At 44.1% G+C, this 26,905-nt stretch overlaps 1 non-coding gene across 1 annotated transcript; it reads right to left on the reverse strand.

Annotated features, from left to right (window-relative positions):
* Window positions 1-11,195: 11,195 nt before the first annotated feature.
* On the reverse strand, window positions 11,196-11,301 carry LOC116269113. The gene has a single exon (XR_004176418.1). It is a non-coding gene; the product is annotated as a U6 spliceosomal RNA (small nuclear RNA).
* Window positions 11,302-26,905: the final 15,604 nt, after the last annotated feature.

Here is a 26,905-nt window from a genome sequence, read left to right on the forward strand (position 1 = left end):
ACCTTCTTCCTCTGTAAAACAAGGATAACAATGCTAAATGGCCTGCCTCCCACAGCCGTGAGGCTTGAACCCAGGTACTGCATTATAAAGACAAGGTGTTACGCTTGCCAGGACATGAGCCCCTTGGTGCAGGGATGAGTTTTTAGTCTTTCCCTCTCCTCAAGGGCAGGACAAATTGCAGGCTACTGAGAGATAAGACAGCACGGTGTCCTCCATAGCGTGACAAATGCAGGCTATTCAGAGAGGAAGGACAGCATGGTGGTTAAGAATCCAGCCTGCCCTGTGCATTGCTGGTGGGAATGTAAAAAGGTGTAGCCGCTGAGGAAACCAGCGTGGAGGTTCCTCAAAAACTTCCACATGGAATTATCACTTGACCCAATAATTACTTCTAGCTATACACCCCAAAGAAGAGAACGCAGGGATTCGAACAGATACTTGTACAGAAATGTTTGGAGTGGCAGGATTCACAATAGCCAAAAGGTGGAAACAACCCAAATGTCCATCAGCTGATGCATGGATGGACAAAATGTGGTCTATACACACAATGGAATATTATGCAGCCTTGAAAAGGAAGGAAATTCTGACATATGTTACAACATGGATGAATCTTGAGGACGTAATGCTAAGTGAAATAAGCCAGGCACGCAATGATGAAGACTGTATGATTCCACTTGTAAGAGGTCCCTTATAAATTCGTAGAGACAGAAAGTAGAATGGTCGTTACCAGGGAATAGGGGCGAGGGGAATGGGAAGTGCATGTTTAATGGATACAGAGTTTCAATTTGGGATGATGAAAAAGTTCTGGAGATGGATAGTGGCACCTGGGGTGCACAGCAATGTGAATGCACTTAATGTCACTGAATTGTATGCTTAAGATATTTAAAATGGCAAATATTATGTTATGTCAGTTTTACCACAATTTAAAAACAAATACAGAATGAGGCCCTCAGAGTCAGCCCACCTAACTCAAATCTCAACCTTACCATTTCACCGAGGAGTCAACCAAGGCAGGTGGCTGCTTCTCACCGTGCCTCCATTTCCCCATCTGTAAAAGGGGGGAGTGATATCCTGGGTCGTAAATGAGATGATGTTCATGGAATGCTGAGCGCCATTCCCGGTGTCAGTGTGTGATCAATAAATGTGTCCCATGATGCTAAGGAGTGGGGAGGACCACATGGATGGTCCCAGCTGTTCAGGTGGCCTTGGGCATTGTAGTGGACTGCAAATGCTCTCTAACCCTTCCAACCACGGTGATTGACATTCTTCCCTGCAACTACACAGACAGCTCCTGGTAAGTGGAAATTTTCCAACTGTTGGAGCAGTCCCTTCCCCAGAACTCCAAGAAAATAAGGTCTGGCCTGGCCACACGTGGCATGTCTGCCCCTGGGGCTGGGCTGAGAGGTCAGCCTGACCTCATGTGATTGCTCCCTGACACTTCCTTCCCGCCTGCCAGCCCCCCACCCACTAACCCTTTGCAGATCTCTGGAATAAGCAAGGCTCTGTTAGGCCGAGACCTTCAGGTGCCACCACCCCAGCTGCTGAGTCTGCCAGCCCTCCAGGCAGGTGGGCCTGAGTGCCGGTAAGCACCAGCACTTCCTCCAGCCCTGATGGGGTCAGAGATGGCAGCTAATTGGAGGATGCTGAGCTGATGCCTGTCTCCGGCTTCCTGCCACCTTGCCTGGGGAGGTCATTCACTGTGGGCAATATCGCTCCACCACCTACCCCCAGCAGCTGCAATGCAGACAGTTTATTACTCAATGCAAGTGCTCCCCCAGCTCACGGTGTCCTGTCCCATCCTTGCCATTGCACTCTAGCTCCTTAATGTTCTCCAAAACTCTCATGCTAAACCTGTAATAACAGACTCCAACTTTTCAGTACCTAGTCTGCACCAATTACTTTAAATACTAGCTGCTATAACAAGGAAGCCCCCAACTCAGTAGCTTATCTATGGGGCAGCAAGGATGTGCTCTACTTCCTCAGCGACCCAGGCTCCTTCTCACTCGAGTTTTTGCCATCCTTCAGGACAGCAGTTCTCAAACCTGGGCACGCATCAAAAACCCCAGAGGGCTTGTTAAAGCACAGATTGCTGGGCCCCACTCACCCCCATAGTTTCTGATTCAGTAGTTCTTGGGTTGGAACATAGAATTTGTATTTCTGGCATATACCTGGGAGATGCTGCTGATCCAGGGGGCCACACTTTGAGAATCAGGGCTCTAGGGCATTAGAACCCTGGATATTTGCATCTAGCTGATAGGGAAAGGAAGAAAGGGCATGGAGAATTATGTAGGAGTTTGTTAAGAGGCAGGCCCACCTTCCATTGGCCAGAACTCCATCACACAACCCTGCAAGGGAGGCTGGGAAATGTAGTCTATATGTGTACCTGGGAAAAGAGGAGAACCAAGTCTATTGTGAGCCCCACAGCACCCACTGCCACAAATACTCTCAAATAATCCTCGTGACACCTAATAAGAGAAGCGGCATTTTTACCCACATTTGACATAAGGGAAAACAAGGTCAGAGAGATTATGTTGCCTGCCCAAGACCACAGGGCTAGTGGAAGGCAGAGCTGGAGTTCAAACCCAGGTCTACCTGATTCGAAGACTTAAACAGGAAGCACACAAGTCTGGGCACAAGTCTTTGCTATGTGCCATGATGATGCTTGGTCCACACTTTTGCATCTCTTTTCGGTGCTCACATAAACCCCATGAGCTCAGCAGTGCGTCCACACTTTACAGATGTGCAAACCGAGACTCCGAGAGAGGAAATGACTGTGCCACAAAGCTAGCCGGTATGAGGCAGAGCCAGATCACACCGTTATGCAGCATGGCACACAGCAGGTAGGGCCTGGCCTGCAGGGTGAGTGGGCTGCCAGGATGAAAGATTTGAGAGGCTCCAGGACTTGACATCCAGGAGATGGCAGATGATGGAGGAACTAACCCCAGGGAATATGGAAAGTCACTCCCCATCTGGGCGTGTTAGCTGGAGACAGAGGGGTCTTAAGTAGGAACCAGAGTGAGGCTGTCTATGATCCCAAGGGGGCCAGGCTGGGGCTCCTGGGGAAGCAGAAGAGGAAGTCTGGAGAGAAGATGAGTCCTGACCGTGGTTATGAGGAATGTGGCTGATGTTAGCAGATTTAGTAAAAGTAGAAATTTGCAAAGTATGTGTGATGATTGCCATAATGCAGATGGGGAAACCAAGGCTTAGCAAAGCAAGTTTTTGGCCAAGGTTACACAATTATGAGCTGCAGTGTCTGCCTGCAGCCCCAGCTCTCAGTTCAGTGCAGCCGGCAGCTTCATCCCTGCTGACTGGGCAACTGTTTCCCACCATGCCTTCACAGCGGGCTTGCCAGGTTGGCACCCTTCAGTCAACAGCAGCATTCAGCCAGTCAGACAGAGAGACAGGCCTGAGTTCACATCCGGCTCTGCCACCTCCTCGCCCTGCAGATGTGGACACGTGACTTAAATCTGAGTCTCAGTTTCCTCATCTGTAAAATGGGGTTTAATACCAGTGTCCACTTCAGAAGGAAAATAAAATAAGTAACTTAATGAGCTCATGCCTTCAACAATTCTTTCAACTGTTATTTGTTGAGTCCCTACTATGTGCCAGCACTATTCCAGGTTTGGAACTAAGCCAAGTCCCCGCCCTCTTGGAGCTTACAGAAACAGACATCAAACAAAATAAGTCAGTCAATATCTAGGATGTTCATTGACGCTTGGTGACGCGCCAAAACAAAAATAGGGTTAAGGGGCCGGGCGCGGTGGCTCAAGCCTGTAATCCCAGCACTTTGGGAGGCGGAGGCGGGCGGATCATGAGGTCAGGAGATCGAGACCATCCTGGCTAACCCGGTGAAACCCCGTCTCTACTAAAAAATACGAAAAACTAGCCGGGCGAGGTGGCGGGCGCCTGCAGTCCCAGCTACTCAGGAGGCTGAGGCAGGAGAATGGCGTAAACCCGGGAGGCGGAGCTTGCAGTGAGCCAAGATCGCGCCACTGCCCTCCAGCCTGGGCGACAGAGTGAGACTCCGTCTCAAAAAAAAAAAAAAAATTGCGTTAAGGGGGTCCTGACTTTGATGGAGTTTGGGTGTTCTTTTGTTACAGGTGGTCAGGGCAGGATGAGGAAGGGATACAGGGGCTGAAGACAAGACAAGAGACAGTGAGAAAGCAATGGCATTTGTGAGCGGCACCAACAGCTCTCCAGACGGCATTGGACAGGAGTTCAAAGTAAGAGAATCAGCACAGTAGAGGGCTGTGGTGTCACTCAGCATTCTCCAGAGAAACAGAACCAAGAGGAGATTTATTTTAAGGATTTGATTCACCAGTTGTGGCGGCTGGCAAAGTCCAAAGTCCATTGGGCAGGCTGGAACTCAGGCGGGAGCTGATGCCCTGGTCTTGAAGCAGAATTTCTTCTTCTTCTCCAGAAACCTGTTTTCCCTCTTATAGTCTTCAACTGATTGGATGAGGTCCACCCGGATTATTGAAGAGTCTCCTTTACTTCAAGTCAGCTGATTGTCAGTGCTCACCACATATCATAGCAACAACTACATACGTGTGCTGTTGAATATCTGTGTCCTGTTGAATATCTGGGTGCTATAGCCTAGCAAGTCGGTGCAGCAAACTCACCATCATGGTGGTCCCCCAGCAATTTGCAGCCCCAGAAAAGGACAGAGGAGTGAGGAAGGTCAGATGGGTTAGGTTTTCTCCAGGCACTCTCAGGGAGGAAGGGAAGGCAAGTACAGCAAAAGTAGAAGCAAGGAGACTCAGACTTCTGGGTCTTAGAAATGGTGGGTTGAAGTGGAAAGTGAAGAAGTGAAGGATAGGAAGAAACCAAGACACTAGAATCCCCTGTGAGGTCAGGAATTGTTGGAGGTGGCATTTCAGAGAGGGTGTGCTGGAAAGATGGTGGGCATCAGACGTCAGGATTAAGGGGGCTGCAGTTTTGGTAACAACAGGATTCGGGCATAAGTGTGGTAGAGAGAGGCAGGCAGAGACCCTGGCCTCTGAGAAATCACAGTAAGCACTTTGTGCAGCTTGCCTTGCTGTGTGACCTCAGACAAGCTGCTTTTCCTCTCTGGGCCTCAGTTTCTCCGTTCTGTGAAATGGGAGGATGGCCAAGCCACTGCACAGTCTGGCATGACATCAGACAAAAAACACGTCATCCAGAGCTGTATTATCCACTAGGGGAATCACCAGTTTAGGTGGCTATAGAGTGCTTCAAATGAGTTGGACTGAACTGAGATGCCCTGTAAGTATAAAACATACCATATTTCAAAGACTTAGTACACACACACACACACACAGAATGTAGAATATCCCATTAATACTTTTACATTGATTATATGATAGTCTGGGTGCACATATGATAATAAGTAGCCTGTAATCTCAGCACTTTGGGAGGCTAAGGCAGAAGGAGTGCTTGAGCCCAGGAGTTTGAGACCAGCAAGGGCAACATAGTAAGACCCCATCTCTACAAAAAATAAAAAATTAGCCAGGCATAGTGGCAGGTGCCTGTAGTCTCAGCTACTTGGGAGGCTGAGGCAAGAGGATTGCTTGAGCCCGGGAGGTTGAGGCTGCAGTGAGCTAGAATCACACCACTGCACTCCAGCCTGGGCAACAGAGTGAGACCCTGTCTCAAAAAATAAAAATAAGTAAAAAAGTAATACTTGTATATACTGGGTTAAATTGATATTATTAAAGTACATTTCATTTAGTTTTTTCAAAAACTTTGCTTCTAAATATAGCTACTAGAAAATTAGAAATTATGCAGGAGGTTCACATATTTCTAAGCAACAGCACTGTCCTAGAACAGGGTTTTGCAAACTGCAGCCCTCAGACCAAATTTGACACACTGCCTACTTTTATATAACCTATGAGCTACAAATAGTTTGGATATTTTAAAGGATTGAGAAACAAATCAAAAAACAAAACTATTTTATGGCATGTGAAAATGATATGAAATTTAAAATTCAGTGTCCACAAATAAAGTTTTATTGGCACACAGCCTGGCCCATTCAATGCATGTTGTCTGTGGCTGCTTTCATGTGGTATCAGCAGAGTTGAGAGGTTGGAGGCCGGACGCGGTGGCTGACACCTGTAATCCCAGCACTTTGGGAAGCTGAGGTGGGCTGATCATGAGGTCAGGAGATCGAGACCATCCTGGCTAACACAGTGAAACCCTGTCTCTATTAAAAATACAAAAAACTAGCCAGGCGTGATGGCGGGCGCCTGTAGTCCCAGCTGCTCTGGAGGCTGAGGCAGGAGGAGAATGGCGTGAACCCGGGAGGCAGAGCTTGCAGTGAGCCGAGATCGAGCCACTGCACGCCAGCCTGGGCGACAGAGCGAGACTCTGTCTCAAAACAAAAAACAAAAAAAAGAGAAGTTGGGACAGTGTGGCCGGCAAAGCTGAAAATATTGACTCTCTGGACCTTTAGGAAAAATGTTTGCTGACCTCTGTTCAAAGCATTGCTTATCCACCTTTATTGTGCTTCTGGCCCTGGTGTAGAATCTACACAATGCAGATTCCTTAGCTCCAGCCCACAGGTGTGGGGTTGGTTCAATGAATCTGCATTTTATTAAGTAGCTGAGAGCATTGTTCGGGTCCCTACACTGCTCCAACCCAGGTGCTAAACCTTTTTGAGCACCATTCCATGTAATCCTGGTGAGTCAGACACTGGAAAATCCCCATTGTACAGAGGAGGAAACTGAGGCTCAAAGAGGTGAGAGGCTTGACCTCACACCCAACGCAGGAGGTGCGGGGTGATCCCCTCTGTTGTTGTGCAGAGGAATGTGCCCACCCATCTCCTCTGACGCCTGGGCCTTTGTGCTGGGCCGGAACGGCTTCCTGCCTTTCTCTGGTTGTGTTTTCCCCGGATCCTGTGGGCTGAGCTTTATCCCAGGGGGCTGCCTCGAAAAGGGCTGTGTGTGGCGTCCCGTTGGGGAGGAGAGGGGCAGAGCCTTGGGCTCCAGGCCAAGCTGTGATTTAATAAGCAGACACTTAGGGCCCTGATGCTGGGCCCAGCCCGTTTGGGACAGCCCTCTCCGCTAATTGTCCATTGGCTGCCGCCGTCCTGCCGGCGTCTCCGGGCTCATTAGGAAAGGGAAGGGGGGTAATCTGGGAAGAGCCTCCTTGAGCTCCAACGGCTGCAGAGATTTTTATCACACTAGACAGCACAGTTGCATTCACTCCTCCCAAGGAGGATCAAAACAAGGCTGGTCCAGTCCTGGGAGTCACACTCCAGCTATGGCTTAGAAAGGACACAGGATTTGAGTTCAAACCCCAGCCCTGTCACTGTTGAGCTGTGTGATTTGAACAATTGACCAAACTTCTCTGTGCCTTAGTTTCCTCATCTCTAAAATGCAAATAATATAAAAGGCAAATAGCCCTAACAGGGTTGCTGTAGGGGTTAAGTTACTACAGTCAGTGCCATATGCATTTGCTCCTCCTATTGCTTCAAAATGTCATCAGACTGAAAAAAGGCAGAACATGGAAAAGGGCTTGACCTGTGTCAAGGAGCTCAATAAAGGGGTTTATTTTGAGTTACTGCCATTTCTTTGGGGGTTGTTAGAAGATGTAGAAGAGCTTAGCTGGCTGCTCCCCAAAAACCCACTTAGCTTCCTTCCCCTTGGTACCCAACAAGATCACATTTCCCAGCCTCCTTTGCAGCTAGGGGAGACCATGAGTGTGAATTCTGGCCAATGAACTTGGGCAGCCATGAGGTGTGCCCTTCCAAGCCCAGCTGCCCTAACAAAAGTGTCTTTCTCAGGAGCTCCATGCTCTTTTCACAATCCCCAATTGCCATCTGGATTGAGAAGATGCTAAAGAATAAAAGGAAGCAGAGCTCAGTATGGAAGGCATCTGGAACCCTGAATGACTGCATGGAGCAGGGTCTTCCCCACCCCTGCTCTGCCACCAAGCTATAATGAAATGAGCAAGAAACAAATTTGTTTTGAGTTAAGCCATGGACATTTTGAAGATTTTTGTTGTGGTGGTGGTTTTAGCAACCAGTCTATCCTGAGTAATAGAGAGGAAAAACTTGTCCCAGACTGAGAGGAAGAACAAATTGTTAGTTTCTGTAGACAGCCATTGTCATATTCAAGGAAACCAGAAACCATGTCAGAAGACACTCAAACAGCCCTAAAACACTCACATGCGGCCCATGTAGTGAGCAACTGAGGTCTCCTGCCAACAGCCATGGGAGTAAGCTTGGAAACAGATGCTTCAGCCTCAGTCAAGCCTTCAGATGAGATCACAGCCCTGGCCAACATCTTGACTGCAACTTCATGAGAGAACCTGCCAGATCCACCCAACTAATCCTTATCTGAAACCCTACCCCACTGTAAAATAGTAAGTATTTGTTGCTTTAAGTCACTAAGTTTTGGGATAACATGTTATGCAGAAGTAGATAACTGATACACTGCATTATGGATCAGGTTCCCACAGTGGCCAACAGGAAAATGAATCCTATGGGGAACTCTGAAAGACTGCACAGAACATGCTTGAAAGTTATGTTCCCTGAGTGGGGAAGAAGGTGGGTATTTTTTCTCTAACATCCATCTGCTGTTGATAAAGGACTGCCCCTGGGGTGTTGACTCCCCAGCATTTCTACCCTGCCCTTCACTGAGGCCAAGAGAAAGCCCTCAGGTGGAGAGTCTCAGGTGCTTGCAGTTGGCACCATAGGCATATACTTGATAAGTGCAAAGAGAACACTGGTGAGGTATAGCAAGATCTGATACAGTATCATGTGTCCCAGATTTTCCAGATGTAATCAAATTCCCAAACTTCTTCTTTTTCCATAAAGGTGAGACACTAAAGGTGTATAAGTAAAGAGGCTTCTTTTGTGTACCTTTTGAAGATGTTTCATAAAAATAAACTGACAAATCAGAATCCAGGGCTGGGAAGAGTGGAAGGCTTTTTGTTTGCTGATTCTCTTAATAAACTTACTAATTAGTGCCATAAAAGCAGAATACAAAATAGCACCTTATTCTGACATTGAATGTGCCACAGTACAATTAAGCAATGGGGCCTTGCAAAATGGCATTTTTATATTGCCTCATAAAATATCTAATATCGAACTTTGTAAATTACATCAATGCCTTTGAACAAACATTGAGTTCTTTTTAATAAATAAAATGTTCAAAATTATTTCCTGGAAGTGCATTTTAGACATTAATAACCGGCTTCAAATGAAATTCTGTTTCATAGCGATAAGCAAATGTAATTGCTGCAAACTAAAACAGTCTGTAAGGCTTACCTGCTCCAGAAAGGAAACAAAATATTGAGCTAATGTAGCCATCAAGATATATAACCTGCTACTCTTTGAATAAACCAAATTCCATCCCTAAACACAGAGAGCTCAGAAATTCAGACCCAAGGACATAAATATAAGGTATTTCCTGGAATTAGTTTCATATGTTTTATATATTGCAGTTATCAATTGATCTGACACAATATCTGAGCCAGTTTAAAAATTACATATTGTGTATCAGAAAAATATACATTTTCATGACATCTGGTACCCTGTGTTATAAAAGTATATACTCATTCATTTTAACTAAAAACATCACTATTTCCACATCATTAAAAATAATAGTAATTTCAATAGTATAAATCTCCATTCCATTCCTTACACCAGAGGTCAGTAAACTACAGCCTGAGAGGCCAAGTCCAGTCCACCACTTACTTTCATACGCCCATGATCTAAGATTGGTTTTACATTTTTAAATGGTGGGAGGGGTTCAAAAGAAGAAGAATATTCTGTGATATATAAAAATTATAGAAAATTCAAATTAGGGTGCCCACAGATAAAATTTGATTGGCACTCAGTCTTATCCATTTACTTACATATCATCTATGACTACCTTCACACTACAGTCACAAAGCTGAGTAGTTGTGACAAAGATCTTATGACCTGCAAAGCCCAAAATATTTACTATCTGGTCCTTCACAGAAAAAGTTTATTGACCTTTACTCCACACCACCCCTATCTCCACTCTAAGGAGTTAAAAAGGGAAGCTGTTAGGAACTCAAAATACTTAAAAGGGTAAACATCAGTATTGGTTTTAGCCACCATTTACTACCTCAGGGTCTCCTTGAAGCCTGCATTGGCCTAAGGAAAAAGACAGGAATGGCCATGGGATAAACCATATCCATGGAAACCCCAAGCCTGAGTTATTTACAATCAGACAAGCATAATGTGTCTTTTCTTTCTCCCCAGAGTTGATGTGTCTGACTGAGCAACCTACATAAATTACTTTGACTATCAACTTCATTTAAGCCTCTGGAGACACAGATATAAACAAGCAGGAAGAATAAACATGGCATTAATAGGTAGAGTGGGAAGCTTGTAAAATGCAAATCCTTTGGCCTTTGCTGTCGATTACAATCAGCTTTCTAAGTTTGATAAGAGCTAGTTTGGTCCTAATTCACCTGAAATCACTTTTTGAAATGATGCTATTCAACTTTCTTTCAGAAAACTTTATTTTTAAGTTACAAAACCTATTCGAGTTTATTATTGAAAATGTACAAGACAACACAGATAGATAAAAATTACACTTGTTCCCCAAGATAGAGTACTGCTAATATTTTGTTGTCTTGTCTTCTAGGTACCCAAGATTGGGTAACTTATAAACAAGAGACGTTTATTTGACTCAAAGTTCTAGAGGCTGGAAAATCCCAAATCAAGGGGCACATCCAATGGGGACTTCTTGCTGCACTATTACATGGTGAAGGACATCACATGGCAAAGGATTGTGTGCTTGACAGAGAGACAGAAAATGGGGACCAGATTATTATTTTGCCAGGAGCCCACTCACTTGATAACTAACTCACTCCAATGATAACAGTATTAACTCATTCACAGGGGTGGAGTCCTTATGACCTAATCATCTCTTAAAGTCCCTACCTCCCAAACCATTACATTGGCAATTACACTTCAGCATGAGTTTTGGAGAAGACATGCAACCCATAGCAATATCTTTTCATGCATTCATGTGCTTTTTAACCTGACATGGACACTCTATGTCAATTAGCACTACAGCATTTCACAAATGCTTACATATAGAACCCTTTATTTAATCATTCCCCTATTCAGACATTTTAGTTGTTTTCATTTTTTAATCATAAATAATGAATGAATATCTTTAGAGCTAAATTGTTTCTTAGACACATCCATGAAGATTTTCTTTTTTTTTTTTTTTTTTTTAAATATGGAACGCTTCACGAATTTGCGTGTCATCCTTGCGCAGGGGCCATGCTAATCTTCTCTGTATCGTTCCAATTTTAGTATATGTGCTGCCGAAGAAACACATTAGAAAACATTTGAGAAACTAATATTGCTGTCTCTAAGTGGACACATACTGTAAAGACTTTTCATATATATTATAAAACTTCTTTTGGGTAAGGTTCTTTCTTCCAGCAGTACATGATGGTGGGTATTTCACACCCAGACACACACACACACACGCTTATTCAACACATTTTCTGAGGACCGACTTTATGCCAAGCATTTTCTAGGTAATAGGAATATAAGTAAAGGAATGTAGCAAAGAACCAAACAGACAAAATCTCTGCCGTCACAAAGTTTATATGATGGTGGAAGAGGGAGACAATAAATAAAGTATGTAGTATGCTAAATGGTAATAAGTTTTAAAGAGAAAATACAGAGGACAAAGAAGAGGCTTATGAGTTGTGAGGGTAGAAAAGGGGTGGGAATATTAAATGGGAACATCAGAGAAGATCTCACTGAGAAGAGGATATTTGTGCAAAACCCTGAAGGGAGTAAGGACTCCACAAGCATATTTGATGAAAGAGCATTCCAGACGGACAGAACAGCAAGTGCAAAGTCCCAAAGGCAGGACCACGCCTGGAGGATTCAAGGGGCAACAAGGGTGCCCATATGGCTGGAACAGAGAGAGAGATAAGTATGAGATGGGGTCAGAGATGATGGCAGGCCGTAGTAAAAACTAGGCTTTTACCACGAGTAAGATGGGAATCACTGGGGGGTTTGGAGCAAAAAGTGACACAATTTTATATTTTAACAAAATAAATTTGGCCTCTGTGTTGAAAATAGAACTTTAGAGAAACACGGGTGAGGACAGAAAGGCTAGTTAGGAGGCTGCTGGAAAAATCCAGGGGAAAAATGGCGTGAGTTTCCCAGGTGGGAAACCAGTGGAAGAAGTCAGTGGTATATTCTGAAGACACATCACCTATAGATGCATAGATATGGATGGATGGATGGATGATGGATGAATGATGGATGGATGGATGGATGATGGATGGATGGATAAATGGGTGCTGGATGGAGAATGGATGAATAGGATAGGATAGTATATTATAATGTATAACACATAAGTGAACATATGAAAATTTGAGGGCGGGCCAATGAGATTCTGCGTTAGCCTAGAAAAGGTAGAAATAGCACATGCCTTTCCTCAGGAAATTTACCATTCTATAGTGACCCCCGCCCCCGCCAACCAACAATCCTGGAGGTAGATATTATCATGCCCAATTTATAGAGCAGGAAACTGAGATTCAGAGAAGTTGCCACCCACCCAATGTCAAACAGCTAGTAAGTGGCAACACCAATATTCCAAAATTCTATCTCATTCCAAAATCTTTGGGGCAAGTACTGTAACCTGAGAATTGGGAAGAATGTCCCTCCACCCCAAAGAAACATATACGGCAAAAGAAAGAAACATTTACAGAGGAGAAGAACTAAAAAAGAATCAAAAGTAGGCAGTTTGTTTGTAAGTACAGGAGATGGAAGTAGGGGCAAGCAGTTCATAAAAACAGTCAGCTGAGAGAGATGAATAAAGATCTTTCCGTCTAAGATGACCTGATATGAGTGGAGACCGCATCCGTAGGCGTCATGCTCTTTCTCCAAGGCTGCAGTTATTTATCTGCTTGAGCTCTTGTTTTTTCCCTTGCTTTAAAGTGAAATGCGCAAACACTCCCACTTCAAAGGGAAAAATTCTCATAAATGTCATTTTACTGCCGGCCTAGAAGAATAGCATCAACAGATCCTGAAAGCAGGATGGGTGCAGGGACCCCAGGCATGTCTGTGACTAAGAGGGAAAATTGTCACTGGCTGCTGCTATAGCAGAGAAGGCAGCTTTGAATGAACTCAGCTGACTACATGCCTATAGTAGCTAAGATCATGGCTAAGACCATGACACTGCCTTAGTTCAAATCCAAAATATGTCTCTTTTTAGTCAGACAAGTCCCTCAACAACTCTGGGTCTTGGTTTCTTCATCTGTAAAATGGAGTGATTTCAAAGTCATTTTTAGGGTTTTAAAAAGTTCAATGTGATATACCTGGCACAGTGCTTGGCAAGTAAGTCTTTAGCAGATGTTAGCAGTTGTCTTTGGGTATCTCTCTCATGGACAGATCTGGGTCTGATTGTTATGCTGCTTCTTGTGGCAGAAAGTGAGCGGTGTCTTCTCATATATATGGGCATTCCAGATGTGAATTTTCAGGTAAGATGCAGCTCCCCAGGTAAGAAATAGGAACTTGGAAAGCAGGCTGTAGAAACTGGGCCAACACTACTGACTAGAGACCCAAGAGTTATTCCTCCTCCCTTCTCCCTGCCGACCATCTGCTGTAGAGGCTAGAAAGCTGAACATGGTCAGCCTCCCTTGCAGCTATGGGACTAGTCCTGTTCAGGAAACAGAAATGAAAGCCCACAAGGGAGGATTTTGGAAACATTGTAATTTGGTAAAAAGAGACAGCCTTAATGTGGACCTTCCCATTTTCCCTTTTCTTCTTTCCTCTCTGGCAATGCAGGAAGTAACCATCTTGTGACCATGAGGGAGAGCCCAAGAGAATCCCAGGAGCTCCCAAAAGAATACTATTGACTTACTGAGCCAATGCCAACAATCTACTGCGTATTCACAAGAACTTCTGATATGTGGGTGATTTAAGCCTCTGTCGTTAGGTTTTCTATGATTTGTAGTCATTTGCATTTTTAGCTAACACAAACACAAGAGGGAATAGTCCTTCCTTTCCTTAGGCCCAGTTCCCCCAAATCTCAACTTCAAGCAGCCTAGATGTCATCAGGAGTACCTCCAGCTTGGTGGAAAATGTTGGCTTCTGCTTTATCAATAGCCAGGAAATAGGCAGAAAGATATCCTAAAGACGCTTCAAGCCAAAGAGGAATGTAACTTAGCTAGTGGGACAGATCATCTATTTCTTCTCAACGTCCTCTTAGTTTATTTCCCCTGTGCCATCCCAGAGCTTTTAGAGAGATGCTATTTGACATCCTGTCCTGGTCTCAGATTTGCTACAGGGAATTAGAAGGAGGGCTGCAAGTCTGCCTAGGTTAGATCACTGAATGGAGAATGAGGACTGGCCAAGGGAAATTGGTATCTTGGGGGAAAGGAAATCAGAGCTTCAAGATTTCCTCCCTGCTTTCACACTGTGGAGTCAAGACTGATTTTCTTCAGGGCCCAGCATGTTCCTAACAGCTACAGCAGAATTTTCCAAACAATTTCCTTCCTCAAGGTCTCAGCTTAAAAAGGAAGTTCACAGATAATTGACACCTCAACCCCATTTACATTGCTTATTCAATCTAGTTCATTTTCACCCAAAACTAAAGCACATATCTATATCAGATGAGTTTCTTAATGCTTATCCTACAGATAAAATACATTCTGCCATTACAGTCCTGAATCATTCATTCATGCATGTATGGGCTGATAGATTGATGAACTGATTGATTCTATTAACATTTGTTGAGCAGCTACTGTAGGCCAAATTCTGCATGGAATGGAATTTTAAGTATGACAAGTGGCACATGCCGGCCTTAGTATGGAAACAACATTCTGGGTTACATCCACTTCCTATGATAAACCTTCTTCAAAATTCATCTAGGGAAACTTCCTCCCAATCTATCCATTCCATAATTTATCACCTGGTTGATATTTTTGTTGGTTTTGCTCCAAGAGAGTCTGGTTGCAGTTGTTCAAACAGTTTTGCTTAGTCAGCCTGCAAATGAATTTTTAAAAATATCTTGGCAAGTGTACAAGAATTCTGCATGACTTTATTGTGCTTTTACAGAGAGTGGGAGTATATAGAATGGAATATATCACAAAACCTTTGTAGTAGTTTTGGAAGATGAAGGACAAATTGCTTAGATTAGGACATATAACCACACTACCACCTGGTGGTAATGTTGTACCTGAAACCCTTGAATAAAGGTGGCCCTGAGCCTAAATTTTTGGTGAAATTTATGAATTGGAGAGAGATTTTCCATGTATGAAATTCAAAGGGCCAAGCATCCATGTAAAACTATATCTCAGAAATCTGATGAAAATTCAGATCAATACTCCCCGATTATCATCTTTAACTGTCATATTTATAGTGAATCATAACTGTTCTCAGAAGCAAAGTGCTTTTCATATGCCTGACTTGAAATAGCATTACTATTGCTTCCATTTCAGAGCTGAGAAAACTGAGGCTCAAAGAGGTCATGGAACTGCCCAGGGTGTATAGTTAGCAAAATAGGGAAGCCAGGACTCAAACCCACATTTTCTGATGCTGAAACACACACTATGCACTTAGGAAGGGTATCGTTATACTTCTGGGTGCTGTTTAAATTGAAAATCAACACATGGGTCAATGACATAACAGAGCACGTTGGCATCGAGGCAAGTAAATAGAATAAAGAAAACAATAGGTAGTGAGTCTGTATGTGTTGACTGATTATACACAGGACAAATGGCTTTGTCTTAGGTTAGGCCAGATCCCTAGAAGCAGAGCCTGGGACAAGGATTAGGTGCCAGTGATTTATTGAATGACCTTAATAGAAACCTATATTGGTATGGAAGAAACAAGATAGAAAAGTGGAAGAAGTCAGGCAACGATGTGGCTTCAGGTGAAATCTAGCCTCATCCTGATCCCACTGGGAGCCCTGGGGTATTAATTGCACTGCACACCTTGAGATGAGGAGACTTGACTTTTGTAACCCAGCATAAGCCAGTCACTGACTATGGGCTGCCATGGAAGGGAATGTAAAACTCTCAGTTTCCTGCAGGCGAAGTGGCTCCAGTCACTCCAAAACAATTCTCTAAAGAAAGGTTGGAGGTATGAGCAGTTAGCAGCACCCTACACAGCAGTTGGGAGATGCAAAGACTCAGTTGCCAAAGAGGATCCCAGGGAATCAGGTAAGGCACCAACAGCATCCCTACAGATCTCCAAATCTGTAAAAGGGAGTCACAATGAGATGACTGTCAGTGTAGCCTAATTTCTCCAGGAAAGAGCCTATCGACACCACCAGGAAGAAAGGCCTCTGCCCCGTTTCTAAGCACTGTTCAATTCACACAATCTTTCCTAATAGGGTCAGAGAGAATATGATATTTCAGTTGGGAATGGAATTGAAAATTATTCAGGTGGGTTCATAAGTAAGGCTGGGACAGGAATACAAATTGGAAATAATCACACGTCTAATTCTAGAAAAATGACTAGGTAAATTATAACACAGCCACATGACAGAATATCATACCTTCATTAAAAATGAAGGTCGTATTAAGAATTGGTGATCGTCACCTCTCATCTGGCTTGTTTCCGTCTGAACTCCTGGCTTCTATCTATGTCTCCTACAGCCTATGTATTAGTCAGGGTATCCAGAAGGACAGAACTAATAGGATCTATGTACATATGAGAGAGAGTTTATTAGGGAGAATTGACTCACACCATCACAAGGCAAAGTTCCATGATAGACTCTCTGCAAACTGGGGAAGAAATAAGCCAGTAGTAGCTCAGTCTGAGTCCGAAAGCCTCAAAAGTAGAAAAGCCAACAGTGCAGACTTCAGTCTGTGGCCAAAGGCCCAAGAGCCCCCTGGCAAATCACTGATGTAAATCCAAGAGTCCAAAGGCTGAAGAACCTGGAGTCTGATGTCCAAGGGAAGGAAGAGCAGAAGGAAGCATCCAGCTTGGGAGAAAGATGAAAGCCAGAACACTTAGCAAGCAAGGTCATCCCACCTTCTCCTGCCTGCTTTGTTCCAGCCGCACTGACAGCCGATTGATGATGTTCACCCACACTGGGGACGGGTCTTCCTCGCCAACTCCACTGACTCAAATGTCAATTTTGCATCCTCACAGACACACCCAGAAACAATACTTTTACCAGCTATCTAGGCATCCTTCAATCCAATCAAGATGAAACCTAGTATTAATCATCACAGCCTATAATAAACACAACAGCTGGAGATCAGTTTTAAAATCACAGATCAATTCACATGATGCTTATGCTGTCAAAACTTTCCAACAGCTTCTCATCATACTCTTAATGAAAGTCACAGTCCTCATCCTAGCTTACAGGGTCTTATGAGCCCTCAGAAATCTGCTCCCTGCTATCTTTCTGACACCAACTCCTACCACTCTCTCCATCCCCAGCCACTCCCGTCCGGCCACTGTGGCCTCCATGAGGTCCCTCAAATGCACTTGCACACACTCACCCTGGGGCCTTTGCACGGTGGCTTCCTCTGCCTGCATGTTCTTTTTACTCATTCCCTCACCTCCTTCGGTTCTAGGCCCAGGTGCCATTTTCTCATTAAGGCCTTCTCCAACTACCCTGTTTAAAATTTAAACACACACACACACACACACACACACACACACACACACGCACGCACGCACTCTTTCCTCCTTTCCTGCTTTATTTTTCTTAATCACATCTAGTATTACCATCTCACACCTATATATTTTATGCATTTGTTTTGTGTACTATTTCTCTGAACTAGAAAGTAAGTAAGATCTGAGAGGGCAGGTATTTGGGTTCATGCCATTCACTTCTGTGTCCCCAGCACCTAGAACAATTACACAGTAGGTGCACCAAAAGTATATGCTGATTGAATGAATGAAAAATAAATGACTAATGGAGACACTGCACTTGCTTAGTGGAAAAATACACTTGTTATGAAAGCAGAATGCACAAATATATACACTCGGAATGAGTTTAATTACACAAAATAAATACACGTCTTGCAGAAGAAAGAGACTAGAAGGAAATTCAGCATCACGTAGACAGTGGTTAAATTTAGTGGCAGTAGTATTAAAAATTATTATATTCTTCTCAGTACTTTTCTGCAGGGGCCAATTCTCTACTGTGACCATGTGTAAAATATTTTTGCTGAGGGGAAATGCTTGGTTTGGTCTTGTTTTTTAAAAAAATGAAAGTTGAAACATGAAAGAGTTTTGATGGATTAATCAGTTTAATGATCATTTCCACAGCACAAAAGACAGGCAACATATAAAATGCTTGCTGTGTATGTCATCCTGTGGCGAGACATGAAGGAAGATACAGTCTTACATTACCCTGTGTTTAGGCCCAATGCCTGGCTTCTCCCACGTGCTTGTTAAGAGTATAAGAATGGAAAGAAGAGTGGAAAGGAAAGAGAAAGGAAAAGATGGAGGAAGAAGGAAAGGAGGGAGAAAAAAGGAAAGGAGGGAGAAAGAAGGAGAAAGGGAAGAAGTGAGGAAGGGAGGGGAGAAAGGGGACAGGAAGGAAGGGAAAGGAAGGGGAGGGAAGGGGAGAGGTGGGGGGAGAGAAGGGGAGGAGGGAGGGAGGGAGGGAAGGAAAGAATATGAGAGAGGGAGAGAGGAGGGAGGAAACCTATATACATCAAAATCTCATCCTCTATCATGATGGAGTCTGAAGGCTTCTGCCCCAGTTCCTGGCTGGGGTGGGGCCACCTAGAAAGGCCAGTTCTTAGGCTGGGGCAATCATCTGTTGGGCATACACTATGTGTCAGACCCCAGATAACTTGGGGTCCAACCATGCCCAAGTGTCTTCAACTCTCTGAGGCTTTGAGCTCCACTGCACAATGGGATGTTCACATCAGCACCCTTTTAATGTCTCTTAGTCCAGGTAATGAACTGATGAGATAGGCATTATTCACTCCAATTTAAAGATGCAACACAGAGGCGACAAGAGAGGATACAATCCCTGTCCAAAGTCATACACACAACCATTAAATAGCAGAGACAGCTTTGACCCTATTCTCCAAAGCCTTTTATTTTCCCTCACTATGCATGCTTCCTTGGAAAGGGCATTTGAGTGTGAAAGCAGATCTTGGAAAGAGGGGAGTCTCTAAGGCTAAGAAACAAGCGTGCTGGACCTCAGGCCATTTAGGCGCTGGTTCTCTGTGCTCTGATGGTGAGCAGACGTCTTTGCATCTCCACATCCCCTGGGAGTGAAATCTTCTGTGTTCAAGAGACTGTAGTTCACCCAAGGTCGGGGTAATTGTGCATGATTAATGGTTGTCTCTTTATGAAAGACCCACACAAAAGCTCCAAACCAACTTAGTCGTAATTTCATACTTCTCCCAGTCCATTTAGAAGAACGGGGTTTTATTTCCTGCGTGCACAGCCACAAAATCAGAATCTTCAGCTCAGGAAAAGAGCTTTTAAACCTCTGATTCACAGACCGTGTTTTGCCAAGGCCAGGGCCAGACAGCACGGAATGTGTCTGGCCCCTTTAGGTAAGAAGGAAAAGAGAGGTTATAATAGAAAGAGGGGGGAATTGTCGATTGCTCACTGTGCACCAAGCATCATCCCATGTTTGTTAGATGAGTTAACTCCCTCAATCCTCAAATCCAATCTGTGATTATCTCCATTTTACAGATAAGGAAACTGAGGCACAGAGAGGCTAAGCAGTTTAGGTCACATGGCTTCAGTTAGGGAGCCAGGATTTGAACCTTGATCATCTGGCTCCAGAACCAGATGTTTAGGAAGCCCTGTCCAGCTTCATGTTTTAGATAGGCTCCAAATCTTCACTGTGGTCACAAGTCAACTCACCTTGATTGACAACTGAGTGTAAAATGGTTTCTTTACAAGCAATGACCCTATGCCCATCAAAACTAGAGCTGTCACCCTTCTGATGGCTCATGTCACATCGCCCACCTGTTTTCCTCACCCCAAGATCCATCCAAACTGCTCCTTTGGTATCAGCCATGCCCACTGACCTTCTATTTCCCCATGGGCATGGTGCTTTTGCATCTCTCCACACCTTTGCACCTGCTGTGCCCCCCGCCTGGAATGACGGTCTCGTCCAGCCTTTGCCTACTTGGTCTTGTGCGGCCTTTGCCTACTTGGCCAAATCATCTGGCTCACCTTTTGTGACTCAGGTTGAGCATCTCCCCCAACAAATAGTGACGAGTGGATGAAGCAAGACATTAAATCCAAGTTCACTAACTGATATCCCATGGTCCAGATGTGTCCCTCAACAGAATGTGGCTTGGCCACATGGTGCTTTTAGCAATTTGAATTAGTCGTTATAATTTTTAAAGTAGGAGATATCATCACCTTAAAAAATTTTGGAGTTCTGGAGGCTCTTGAAAAGCCAGACGATCTGGTGACTGGACCTTGCATAGCCACAATTGGCTGGAGCTGAGCAGCGGCTGTCCCCTTTGGTGGATGGGACACGGGCTCTCCAGACCACCAGAGCCCCTCTACCCCCATCGCTCCCTACCTCATTCATGTATCACCCTGTGTTAGTCAGGGTTCTCTAGAGGGACAGAACTAACAGGACAGATGTATATATAGAGGAGTTTATTAAGGAGTGTTAACTCACATGATCACAAGGTAAGGTCCCACAATAGGCTGTCTGCAAGCTGAGGATCCAGGAAGCTAGTCTGAGTCCCAAAGCTGAAGAACTTGGAGTCTGATGTTCGAGGGCAGGAAGCATCCAGCATGGGAGAAAGATGCAGCCCAGAAGACTAAACCAGTCTAGTCTCTCCACATTCTTCTGTCTGCTTTTTATTCTGGCTGTGCTGGCAGCTGATTAGATGGTGCCCACCCAGACTGAGGGTGGGTCTGCCTCTCCCAGTCCACTGGCTCAAATGTTAATCTCCTTTGGCAACACCCTCACAGACACATCCAGGATCAATACTTTGCATCCTTCAATCCAATCAAGTTGACACTCAATATTAACCATCACACACCCCCATCTTGTCCGTGTAGATCTTGGAGTTTTTAAAACTTGCTCTATAGGACAGTCTGCAAAATACAAGTTTGGAAGCAGAGAAAGGGAGTCTCTGCTCCGAATTGCCCCTTTCCATTGTGGTGCCCTCTGCAGGACATATAACATAACAAATCAGACCACTGGCTCCAGAAATGTGTGATCGGAAAAACCATATCCCATTCATTCATTCATTTCACAAATATTTTTTGGAGGACTCACAACGTGCAAGGAATTCTATCTAATTGGCACGCATTTCAGGGAAGCTGCCAGAACTGACAGTCACCTTTAACCCTGTAACTTTTTATCTTTTCTCCTTAAACCTTTAAAATGCAACTTCACCATGCTGTATCCAAGCTCCTAAGGCTTAGAAATTGCATCTCTTGTAAATAGACCGTTAAAGACCCCCATCCTGCCTCCTCTTGGCAACTCCTTTAGTGGTTTGACGGTGTCTTTCAGATGCTCTGGGTCTCAGCTAATCTACAGCTCGCTTTCATGTGTGCTTAGTTACAAACAATGAGGGGAAGCAGCCCAGGACTGTGCCTCCTAGTCAGGCTCATTACAGCGTCCTCGGCCTGTGTAGAAGATGCGGATACCTTGCCCCAAACCCAGTCTGGTAACTTTTATTGGAGCTTAGGCTTTAACTGGGGATTTTAAAGAGTTGGGGGTTTTATGGGAGACAGCTGGAATGCCAATCCCTATAGGTAGCCACAGCCAGAGCCTCCAAAAAGGAAACAGTGGGTTTCCAGGCAGACCAGTTCAGCCTCCTCATGCCCAGGGGAGGAAGGAAGGAGGCGACTGCCAGCTGCCCTCTGATCTTTGAACCTGGGCCTGTCAGCTTCACAAGGGAGCAGCAGAGAATTCAGTCAACCCGAGGATCCCTATTCTCTCCACCTGGGATACCTCACCCAGCCCCAACCTCCACTGTCCTGAGTGCAATAGCCCCACGCCCTTGCCTGTCTGTTCTCACCGGTGGGTAAGGCTGTTCGTGAACAAGGACACCACACAGCAGGAATGTGGCGGGTCTTCCAGTAGAATCACAGTGTATTTTCCTGATTCTTCTCTGCCTGGTGATTCCAGAAACCCAGACCACAGGTGGTTGCCATGGCAACTGGGCTCAGGTTTTTTTTTTTTTTTTTTTTTTTTTTTTAAAACTATGTTCTATATCCAAGAGAATGAGGGCACATTTGGGGAAGGGGCGGGGCTGGTGGAGGAAGCACCATCAGATTTACCTTCCTGCTTCTGGCCTTTTATTTCAGGCTGAGACCACAGCCACTGTGAGAGGACCCGGGAGTAATTCCTGGAGGGGATTCAGCAGGGCGCAATCAGAGGGCCTTTGGGGGGGTTTCCGAGGCCTCCCCTCTCCATTTCCTTCCTAATTGTGACATCATGAACACCCTAACAAGTTAAGCATGTGGAAGGCTCCAATTCCTGCCTGCCCTCTCCCTTCTCCCATCGCCTCTCCCAGCTACAGATACTGACCCGGACCTGCAAAAAGACAGAAGGACATTCAGTCTGGAGACCTAGGCTGTGTGACCCTAGGAAATGCACTTTGCTTCTCTGGGCCTCAGTTTTCCCATCTGTAAAGTGGAGTAGGTGGGCCAGAAAAAAAAAAAAAAAAAAGACAATTAGGTTTTCTCTCAGCTGCCATTTCTCAGCTATTGGTAGAGGCTATCTGAAGCACTCTGCCAAGAAGTCAGTTAGCAAATATCAGGGTTCTATTTTGCCATTTTTATAAAACACATCCACAGCTTCACCTGCAGGCTGCAGTTTTGGCTTTTTTGAGGTAGGAAACAAAAGTCACTGCAAAGCAGTCTAAAGGAAGAATCCTTCCAAATTATCAAGATTATTTTCCTGCTAATCTCTTAAGTTTTCTCATCCACACCTAATCCAAGTGTAAGTGTCTTTAGCAACCCAAATCCAACTGGGTGTTCTAAAGCATGCAGTTTCATTTTTATGAATGCAACCCTCCTTTTACACACTCATTTTTATTGGCTGATATGAAATTTTATTAAATTGCATAATTACAATAACAAGAAGGGGCAGAGTCCGCTTGTGTGGGATCTGAAGCTTATACAATTTGGAAGCTCTTCCAGAGGAAAAGAAAAGAAAATTATACACATAAATTTACCTACAAAACATAGATGCTTATTTAGAACGAGAACACGTCACAATATGAATCACAAATTTCTACTTTTTTAAAAATGAAAATACTACAAATATCACAAAATCCAGAGAAGGTGATCATAATATTTGTATTAATTAACTACCTCTCTTATCACTAAAATATTTTTTATCCTACAACTTCTGGCTACAAATTCTTAATTATTTCTTCTTTACACAATAATTTTGAAATAATACTTTCCAGAGGAAGAGTAGAATAATTCAGTATTTTCTTAAGCATAATTGATTAAATTTTTTTTATATTTGAAAGACATAAAATATGTAACTTCATATACAGAAATAATCACCATTGGTATACTGCTTCAGGTGTGCCCAGGACCCACAGAAATGGATAAATTCTATTTTACATGATTCCCATTCAATAAAAAAAGGAATGTGGGGTATGTACACCTGGTAAAGAGGGGTTCTACTGTAATTGCCAATATTTGTTGAGCTTCTACTACATATCAGACAGTGTGCTAAGTGTCTTATAGAACATCATGATAGCTGTATTCTTATTACCAATTTAGAGATTTAAAAAACTGAAAAATGAAATGAGTTACTAGAGGCCTTTATAGATACAAAGAAGCTGGGATCCAAATGAAGTCGTGCCTGGCTCCATGGAGTCATGCTGCCTTAATCTAGCGCTTCAGGCAACATATTTAACCATTTATCTTTTTTATATCATGGTGTAATGGTGTAATAGCACCAGCCTTGATGTCCTCCCTGAGGTTGTGCATGTCAAAATTAAAATGAGATCATGGAACAACAGCACCTTTTAGCTGCGAGATGCTGCATGTAATTTTCAGGATCCAGGGAGAACAGAGAAATCACTAAAGGTCTTTTGAACAGAAGGAGTTTAATACAGGGAGTTGACTACCTAGATCATGGAAGGACTGAGAAGCCAACAGGAAAGGTTGAAGCAAACCAAAAGAGGGCAAGAATAAGGATTCCTCTTTGGCTGGAGGGATAACAAGAGACGGTGATTTTGCCAGAGCCAGGAGCTAGGGCATCCAGTAGGTGCTACAGCTCTGGCAGGGGCTGCCCACACAGTTGAGATAATGGCAGAAAGGGCTATCTGAAAGGAGATTAACACAGGGGGAAAAGACAGCAGCTGCTGGTAATGCCCCCAGAAGCAGAGAGAGGGGTAGAAATGCCCTAGCTTCTCCGCTTCCCTCACCCTCCAGCATTTCTCCCATTGGCCAACCCTTTACAGGAGCCTGGGAAACATAGCTCCCTATGATAAAGAACAGAGCACAGCATGGAAAGTACAGGAAGTGGATTGAAAGCAAACTTGCTATTAACCGTAGCACACATACACAAGATACTATTATTATCAGAGAGAGCTACAGGCTCCTGACTGACAGAGGAGGGAGGCTAGACATGGGATTCTAAAATAACAATCCGTTTCTCTTCTCCCCCAGGCCTAGAACAAATAGGTTAAAATAAAGTGAAAAAACTCAACCAGAGGTTTCTACATTTCTGAATAAAATACTGACTGTATAAAACAGTTGGGGTGGAGGAGTTGCTAAGGAAAAGGCAGATGGGCAGATTCTACATTTTATTCTGCCTGCAAGCTGCAAAAAGATAGCAATCCAAGGGCAGGGTTTATTTCCATCATAAAAATAGAGGGAGGCCTCAGGACTGATGGAAATGACCTGACCCCTCATCAGGGGCCTCTGGTGAAGAGGCGCATAGGAGCTCAACCCCAGAGACCAAGAATGACAGCGTCCCTCCGGCACCCTTGATCCATCAGAAACTGACAGTCCTCCTGTCCAGCAGTGAGCTGGCCAGCAGCCGCTGTGGCTGCATCTGCTGGAGGGTGTTGATGAGAGGGAGAAAACAACCCCAGCCAGAAGCCACCCATCCCACTTCTCTCTTCATTGATGCCCTCCCCTGGATTCTGTGTTGAGAGGCAAACGTAGTTTCAGAGAAGCACTCTTGGTCTCATGATTTCTGAGCATCATTTCTCCATCAGGCCTGGTATTTGCAAATGGCTCCTAAGTCCAGGGCTATCTGTCCCCATTTGCTGTTGGAGACGCCAGCACCTTACAGTTCAAGGCATAGGCCACGTCCAGCTCCTTTGGGGCATGCGGTCTCACGTCCTTAGGACTGGAACATTCCTACAACTCCTTTTTGCAAGGTAGCACTGGCTCACCTCCCAGATCTCAGTAAATATCACGCCCTCAGGTGACTCCTCTCTGACCACCCTCCTAACAAAAATGATCTATGCTTCATAGCACTCTTTACTTGCCTTACTTATTACACTCTATTGTTACCACTCATGTAATTACTTAGACCAGGGGCTGGCAAACTACAACCAGCAGGCCAATCCAATCCATTGCCAGTTTGTACAAATAAAGTTTTATTGGAACACAAGCATGTTCATTCATTTACATATTGTCTATGACTGCTTCCATACTGCAATGATGGAGCTAAGTAGTTGCAACAAAGACCTCATGGCTGACAGAGCCTAAAGTATTTACTATCTGGTCCTTTAAGAAAATCTTTGCTGACCCCCCAACCACAGTTATAAAAAGTTTCTTGATCATTCATCCCTGTGAGCAAAATATTTGTGATTCCTCTCCCTCTTAAAACAGTATGTGGATATATATTTTAATTATATTTTTAAATTGTGTGTATTTTAATTGTATGTTTAAATTATACACATGCACTACCTAGTAATACTCCTCATACAGTTTGAAACATACTCAATAGTAGAAATTTTTAAAGATTGAATTAAATATATACATAGAAGCTCTAATATTTTCTCCCTATGCTCAAGCATCATTGGTCCAAGATGGTGCCTAAAGCATAGGGGAGGGTCTTAAAAATGATCATTAGCTGAATAAAAGCCCTCTCTGAGGCTGCAGATCTTCCCAAACTGAATGAGCCATCCTCTCGTGCCTTTGCAAGCCCTATAGATTAAATGAGAGCCATCACGCACAGAAATCCTCAGAAGACTGAGATGTCTCATTCGGGTTTCCCACAGTGTCCATTGCCCTATGAGCTCCATGAAGGCAGGGATTTTTTGTCTCTTGCGTTCACTGTCATATACTCAACACGTAGACAGTGCCTAGAACATAGTGAGAATCTAATAAATACATGTCGTCAGAACGAATGAATGAAAAAGTGTACTTCCCGTCCCAAGAAAATAACTGACATTTTCCTCCATTTCTATCTTCTTCCTGAAAGACCTTCAGGTCAATAGGCACTTTGCTTTTGCATTGTGGATTGTTTTTTTTTAATTAAAGGGTAGGACTGGGCACGGAAGTGGCACATGCCTGCCATCCCAGCACTGTGGGAGGCCGAGGTGGGCGGATCACTTGAGGTCAGGAGTTTGAGACAATCCTGGCCTGGCCAACATGGTGAAACCCTGTCTCTACTAAAAATACAAAAATTAACTGGACATGGTGGCACACGCCTGTTGTTCCAGCTACTCAGGAGGCTAAGGCAGGGGAATCACTTGAACCCAGGAGGTGAAGGTTGCATTGAGCCAAGATCGTGCCACTGCACTCCAGCCTGGGCAACAGAGTGAGACTCTGTCTCAAAAAGAAAAAAAAAAAAAGAGAGAATTAATTAAAGACTGTATATATCCCCACCCCCAAGTTTTTGTTGTTGTTGTCGTTGTTTCTAATAATTTTAACTTTTATTTTAGATTCAGTGGGTACATGTGCAGGTTTGTCACATGGGCATATTGCATGATGCTGAGGTTTAGGATACAAATGACCCCATCACCCAAGTAGCAACGTACAGTACCCAACAGTTGGTTTTTCAACCCTTGCCTCCTC

This window comes from Papio anubis, chromosome 9 (assembly GCF_008728515.1).
Source record: "Papio anubis isolate 15944 chromosome 9, Panubis1.0, whole genome shotgun sequence".
In the NCBI taxonomy this organism is placed as follows: Eukaryota; Metazoa; Chordata; class Mammalia; order Primates; family Cercopithecidae; genus Papio; species Papio anubis.